A 7976-nucleotide genomic window follows, 5' to 3' on the forward strand; every position below is an offset into this window, starting at 1 on the left:
CAATCCAGCAGCTGCTAGACGATGCAAAGAAGAGTAACATAAGACTGATTGGAGTCAACAAAGAAACAGGAGAGAGTGCAGATGACATAAAAAAAACTTCACAAAAGTAATGGCAGAAAACTTCCCAAACCAGGGAAAAGAACTTCACATACAGATAAGTGAGGCATATAGGACTTCAACTAGCCTTGATCAAAAAAAATCTGGGCCAGGGATTTAACTCAGTGGTTCTGCCACCTGCTTCACAAGTGCAAGGACCCAAGTTCAATCCCCAGTACCAAAAAAAAAAAAATCTACACATAGGCATATAATTGTTAAGATTCCAGAAACCCAACAGAAGAACAAAGTTCTACAAGCAGTCAGAGAAAAGAAACAAATCACATACAAAGGAAAGCCCATCAGAATCACAGCAGACTTCTCAACACAAACCATCAAGGCAAGAAGAGCTTGGAGCGATGTATTTCAAGCCCTAAAGGAAAACATCCTCCAACCTAGATTGATGTAACCTGTGAAACTATCTTTCAAATTTGATGGTAAAATAAGATATTTTCATGACAAAGAGCACCTTAGGAACTTCATGAATACCAAACCAGCACTCCAAAACACTTTAGACAAAATCCTAGGAAAAGACAATGAGGATCACAACCCCAGGAAGCACAGCAGAATGAATCCATCAGGTGCAACAAGAAATTAAATGCAAAGGGGGAGAATCCAACAAAAAGAAAAACTCATGACAATGATAAGTCAATGTGTATCAGTTATAACCATCAATGTTAATGGTCTCAATTCACCAATCAAAAGAAATAGACTGGCAGAATGGGTCAAGAAGCAAAATTCAACAATATGCCTCATACAGGAAACACAATTTAAAAAACTCATAGACTGAAAGTTAAAGGGTGGAAAACAATAGTACATGTGCCAGGAACCTGAAAAAAAAGCAAGAGTACCTATCCTCTTTGTAGATCAAGTGGATTTCAAACCAACACTACATCCTTGTAAAGGGAACAATCCAAGAGGAAGAGATGACAATCATAAATATCTATGCACCAAACACTAGTGCACCCAACTGTATAAAACAAATACTAATGGACATGAAAAGTCATATACGCACTAATACAATAGTAGTGGGGGACCTAAATACCCCACTGTCACAAATAGATAGATCAACTAGACAAAAAATGAGTAATGAAATACTAGAACTCAATTGAACTCTTGAACAAATGAACTTAACAGATGTTTACAGAGTGTTCCACCCCGCAAAATCAGAATATACATTCTTTTCAGCTGCACACGGGTCATTCTCCAAAAGAGACCACATACTCATGCATAGAACATGTTAAGTGCAAAGGAACTGAAGTTATCCCCTGTATATTATCAGACCATAGTGCAATGAAATTGGAGATCAATAGCAAAAGAAACCACAAAAATTTCATAAGCACATGGAAATTGAACAACACATTTCTGAATAACCAATAGGTCACAGAGGAAATTAAAGAAATCAGACAGTTCCTTCAATTAAATGACAATGACAACACAAAATATTGGAATCTATGGGATGCAATGAAATCAGTCTTATGAGGGAAATTCATAGCAGTGAATACTCACATTAGGAAAACAGAGCAAGCCTGACTTAAACAACCTGATGCTCAACCTCACGCTTCTAGAAAAAGAAGAACAGGACAAACCCAAAGCTCATACAAGGGAGGAAATCATAAAGATCCAAACAGAAATCAATGCAATGGAGACTAACAGAACAATACAAAAAATCAGTGAAGCCAAGAGTTGGTTCTTCGAAAGAATAAACAAAATTGACAAACCCTTAGCCAACCTTATCAGAAAAAGGAAAAAAAAGGCCCAAATCCATGCAATTATGAAAGAAAAAGGTGAAATTACAATGGACCCAGTAGAAATCCAGAGGATCATCAATATCTACTTTGAGAACATATACGCCAATAAGATGGAAAACACAGAAGAAATGGACAGATTCCTAGATATGTATGAATTACCAAAGTTGAACGAAGAAGACCTAAAAATTCTAAACAACCCAATATCAATCAATGAAATTAAAAACGTAATTCAAAACTTACCAACTAAGAAAAGCCCAGGTCCTGATGGCTTCACTGCTGAATTCTAGAAGACATGTAGAGAGGAACTACTGCCACTACTGTTTAAACTCTTCAGTGAAATTGAAAGGGAAGCATTACTCCCAAATTCATTCCTGGAAGCAAATATCACCTTGATGCCCAAAGCAAAGAAAGTCCCAACCCAAAAAGAGAACTATAGGCCAATCTCACTAATGAAGATTGATGCAAAAATCCTTACTAAGATACTGGCAAATAGAATGCAGAAGATCATCAAGAAGATCATACATCCTGAGCAAGTGGGATTCACCCCAGGGATGCAGGGATGGTTCAACATATGCAAATCAATAAATGTAATACATTATATCAGTGGAGCCAAGGGCAAAAACCATATGATTATCTCCATAGATGCAGAAAAAGCATTTGACAAAATCCAACATATATTTATGATAACAACCCTCCAAAAAGTTGGAATAGATGGTCTCTACCTCAATCTGATAAAAGCCATCTATGAAAAACCAACAGCCAATATCATACTAAATGGTCAAAAACTGAAATCCTTCACACTAAAATCAGGAACAAGACAAGGATGTCCACTATCACCACTTTTGTGCAATATAGTTTTGGAAACATTAGCCACGGCAATTAGACAAGAGAAAGAAATAAAAGGAATAAAGATAGGAAATTAGGAAGTCAAATTGTAATTATTTGCAGATGACATGATACTCTATATAGAAGACCCCAAGCACTCCACCTAAAGTCTTCTAGATTTAATAAACAAATTCAGTCAAGTAGCTGGATACAAGGTCAACACACAAAAATCAATAGCTTTCCTCTACATGAATGACAGACTCACTGAGAGAGAAATAGGGCAAACAATTTCTTTCACAATGGCATCCAAAAAATTGAAATATCTAGGAATCAACCTAACGAAAGAAATTAAAGACCTCTTCTCTGAAAACTATAGCACTCTGAAAAGAGAGACTGAAGATGATAACAGAAAATGGACAGACATCCCCTGCTCCTGGGTAGGAAGGATCAACATAGTGAAAATGGCCATACTTCCAAAACTGCTATATAGATTCAATGCAATCCCAATTGAAATCCCAGCAGCATACTTCATGGACCTTGAGAAAACAATTGAAAAATTCATTTGGAACAAGAAGAGACTCAGAATAGCAAAAGCAATTCTAGGTAACAGAGACATGGCAGGGGGTATCACAACCCCCAATTTGAAACTATACTACAAGCTACTGTGATAAGAACAGCATGGTACTGGCAAAGAAACAGACCTAAGGACCAGTGGAACAGATTAGAAGATGCCAAAACAACTCTAGACACACTCAGCCAACTCATCTTCAACAAAGGAGCCAAACACCCTCACTGGAGGAAAGATAGTCTCTAATAAATGGTGCTGTAAAAATTGGGTTTCAACTTGTCAAAGATTAAAACTAGATCTATATCTCTCACCATGCACTAAACTAAAATCGAACTGGATTAAAGATCTAAATATTAAAATAGAAATGCTGAATCAGCTGGAACAGAGGTTAGGAAGAACTCCTGAAGACATTTGTGTAGGAAAAGATTTTATGAACAAAACCTCAGTTGCCCATGAACTACCACAAACAATCAACAAGTGGGATCTCTTCATATTAAAAAACTTCTACACAGCAAGAGAAACCACCAGCAGTATGAAGAGACAACCCACAATGTGGGAAAAAAATCTTCACCTGCTGTTCTTCAGACAAAGGTCAACTATCTAGAATTTATAAAGAACTTTAAAAAAATCAGACCTCCCAAATTTAAAGACCCAGTCCAAAACTGGGCATCTGAAATGTACAGACTTTTCTCAAAGAAGTAGAAATAGCAAATAAACATATGAAAAAATGTTCAACATCACTTGTCATTTGAGAGATGCAAGTGAAAACACTGAGATTCTACCTCACCCCAGAAAGAATGGCTGCTATCATGAAATCAACCAATCACAAATGCTGGCAGGCCTGTGGGGAAAGAGGAACCCTGCTCCACTGCTGGTGAGAGTGTAGACTGGTGCAACCACTGTGGAAATCAGTATGGAGATACCTCACAGGACTAGGACTGGAGGTCCCATTTGACCCCGCTATTCCCCTGCTGGGGATCTTCCCCAAAGAATTTAAAGAATCATACCACAGTGATATATGTGCACCCATGTTCATAGCAGCACAATTTGTAATAGCCAAAACTTGGAAGCAGCTGGAGACTGGATAAAGAAAATGTGGGGGGGTTTTATAAAATGGAGTACTACTCAGGCATAAAAAATGAGAAGTTAGAGACATTTATAGCTAAATGGATGTATATTGAGGTGATACTCTTAAGTGAAATAAATAGGACATTCATGTATAAATACCAAATAGTTTCTCTAGTGTAAGAAATTGAAAGTTTAAATAAGAACTAAAAAGTATAATAGATAATGTGAAATAGAAAGAAAAGGGGCAAAGCAGAAGAGGGAATTGGGAAGGGTAGGGGGAAGGAAAGAAGGGAATGGAATTAATATGAGAAAATGAAAAAATAGAAACAAAGTCTTTGTAAATAGGGAGAGATGGAGTGGTTGAAGGGAGGGCAGGAGAAGGGGCAAAAATAAGAACCAAGAGAGATTATGTAAAGGTGAAAATTTCCAATGATGAATGTCATTATATTGTACACCTAAAATGTACCAATAAAATAAAATTTAAAAATAAATAAATAAATGTAACTGAGTTAATTGAAACTTGGCTTTGGTAGAATTTACTGTATCTATCTCTGTGTGTTCTCTGCACCTACTCTCTTTTCCATCTACATTTTATCCCTTGGCCTGAACTAAAGAAAAGATGAAGATAATAAAAAGGTAATTGCCAACTTTTCTTCTTTTTTGCAGCCAGAAGAAAGAGGAAACAAATCTCGAGAATATCTGGTCCTGTTTCAGTTTTGCTTAGAAATGGCAACCCTAGTCTTAAGGACAAAGTTGATCAACTGAGCTTCCAGGCTTCCCTACAATAAAGGAGATCAAAGTAGATAGGGAACACAGTCATCAGGCCCAGATGTTTTGAATTAGTCAGGAGGACTTGGTTTTACCCGTGCTGTTAAGTATGGCAATCATGAACTGATTACCTTTACTGACATTTTAAGAGCAGCTGGTCTGAACACAAATGAAGAATTGGAGTTTACACCTTTCAGAGCCATTTCTATGAATACTTCCTTCCTAATGATGCGTTTCTTCACAAAGCTTCAGAGTTGTTAGAGCTCTTTATAGAGCCAGCTCCAAAAGTGGCCCCAGAGATAAATGGGCAGCTACTATTACAAAGCCCGGTAAACACTAGAGATGTCAGAGTGAAGTGGCTTTATTAAGACACTTGTTTCTGCTTAGGTTCTAAATTGTTTATAAGAGGAAGGAAAAGTAACAATTTAAAGCCAGAAACTTTACTGCCTCATTTTTGCATGCTAGGGGAAGTAGAATCTCTCACAGGGGAGACAGCTTCTTATTCAGGATTTTACCTTGCTGGGACACTAAATGGGAAATGTGACCTGCTCCTTCCTTCGCCAGGCTTTATGTTTCCACAGGAGAAACAGAAAGGAAGCTGGATCAGTGATCTGAACATAAGAGGAGTAAAATGTGGGAATGAGGGCCTGGGAAAAGACAACGAGGAAAGTCAGAGGAGAGGCTTTGGAGAAGAGACAGCAGAGACAGCAGCTGCTCATGGCTGGTGGTGGGAGAGCCATTGGCCACTCTTATGCTTGTCCCTGCTTCTGTTCACCACAGCCGTAGGGCTACTAGGAGGAATTCGGGACAAGTACAAAGAAGGCAAGCTTGCTTTCTACATGTCACGCCCTACTGTCATGGAGGTATGGACAAAGTACAGTGGAAACATCAAGAACCAACCAATCAGCCCTGGCACGGGGAGTCTGGAGGTCACCAAGAAGGGGATAGATGGGAAGGTGCTTACCAACTGGAGCAGGAACAGCAGGCTGAGCATTCTGTGAGGATACAGCCTATGCAAGCCACTCAGGTTTGAAAGGACCTGAGCAGTTTAGAGAAAAGTCAAATTTTGATGGCTTTTTTTGTTCAAGCTAAACTTTTTTCTTTACTGCTTAAAAAAAATAAGCAACAAAAAAATGAATATGAAGAGGACAGGGCATAAACAGATTTTTGTCATAATAAGGCTTGAGGTGTGCCTTCCAACCACTTATCTATTCAATAAATGTCCACCAAGCTCTTAGATGCCAGGACTATGCTAGGCAGGGAGAATTTAGTGATCAACCAACAGAATGGATCTTATTGTCAGGGCACTTACAGCTTGGCTAGGAGATTGATGTGAAAAAATCATCACAATAAGCAAAGTTTAACTATAAGTGGTGGAAAATTCTATGTAGGAAAGTCAAGCATTAGTGTGACAGAATTTAAAGGGAGACCTCACTTTGACTAGGGTTGGGTCAGAGTCAGGTCAGTAGGGCTTCCAGGTGAAACTCGATGGATGATTAAGTACTAACCAAGCTGAGAGGGTTGTCAGGGCTGTGGAGCTTAGGAACTAGAAGGTTACCAATCAATTAGTAAGCGATTCTAATGGGCCATGCAGATTGCTGATAGCCCAGCTACAAAAATTCAAGGCTTGGTCTGTGTTAGCCACCGATGCTACCTCTAGCTCTGACATTTGATAGCAAGAATCTGCTATAGCTAGGACATTGTACTAGGTGCTGACTAGAAAAGTAATAAACATATGTAAGATATAGCTCCTCAACAGAGTGATAGTCCAACAAATTGGACATTTGATGGAGGTTTACAGCTTAGCTACATATATATTATGTTTATAGGGCCTTAAAAAGATTCCTATAAAAGAGCAGAGAGACGCTGTTAAGGTCCCTTGCTTGCTTGCTTTTGGTGTCTTCTACTTGCCATGAACTTCTCCTCTGTGATGCCCCTCTGCTAAGGCACCCTGCCTTGGAGCCAGCTGATTATGGACTGAAACCTCCACAAACTGTGAGCTAAATCTTACCCCCTTTAAAAAAAACAGATTCTTATAACACTTTTCATTATTTGTTGTTGAAATTATAGAATGATCTATCACTCCCAGAACCCAACTTCTGCTTCCTAAGTTTCTTCTTTTGGATCAACTCTTATTTAAAGCTAAATAGTCACAAAAGGAAAGAAGGGAAAAGAATAAATATGAGAAAAGAAAAAATGGAAACAAAGTCTTTGTAAATGGGGGGGGGGGTGAACAGGTTGAAGGGTGGGAAGGGGAATGGGGAAAAAATAAGAACCAAGATATATTATGTAAAGGTATAAATTCCCAACAATGAATGTCAGCATATTGTATACCTAAAATGTACCAATAAAATTAATGAATTTTTAAATAGCTAAATAGTCACAAAGAAGTGAGAAAGTGTATGTGTACATATACACATATATACTTGGAATGTATATTTTATACATATATGATATATATGATATATCTGAGATTACAATGTCTGATACAGTATTGAATCTATGGCAACACTATAATAGGTAAAAGTGTCAGCAACTATCTGAAGAGCTGCCAATTTCTTGGTGACTACTTTTATCCCATAGGGGCAGTGCCTTGCACCTAAAAGGCATGCAAAAAATATTTGGATGGGTGGATGGAGGGATGGATGGATGGACAAATTCCTGCTTGAAAATATTTGACAAATAATCAGATGTCTGCCCCAAACTCTCTAGGACTAGGATACACATACTGTGTGACTATAATGCTGTCCTTAAGTGCTTTCACTGATGTGATAGATGAAAGGCCAAATGTATCTCCCACTCTTCTACCTAGCTAAAATAATTCTTGTTCTGCCCATTCAGTCTCTCTTCTTCCTCCAACAAGCTCCCAAGAGTTGTTCTCCCTGATACTCACAGCTTTTTGC

The 7976-nt window shown here is 38.2% G+C and overlaps 1 long non-coding RNA gene across 2 annotated transcripts in view; it reads left to right on the forward strand.

Moving 5' to 3' along the window:
* LOC110351097 (uncharacterized) overlaps positions 1–7287 on the forward strand; it is a 61248-nt gene extending 53961 nt beyond the window's left edge. For both annotated transcript variants that reach the window (XR_002398138.2, XR_002398139.2), the window contains one exon: positions 4972–7287. This is a non-coding gene — a long non-coding RNA (uncharacterized LOC110351097). The remainder of the gene's footprint in view (positions 1–4971) is intronic.
* Positions 7288–7976: the final 689 nt, after the last annotated feature.

Source organism: Heterocephalus glaber, unplaced genomic scaffold (genome assembly GCF_053883595.1).
Source record: "Heterocephalus glaber isolate CG9 unplaced genomic scaffold, H.glaber_assembly_v1.0 deba00001463, whole genome shotgun sequence".
In the NCBI taxonomy this organism is placed as follows: Eukaryota; Metazoa; Chordata; class Mammalia; order Rodentia; family Bathyergidae; genus Heterocephalus; species Heterocephalus glaber.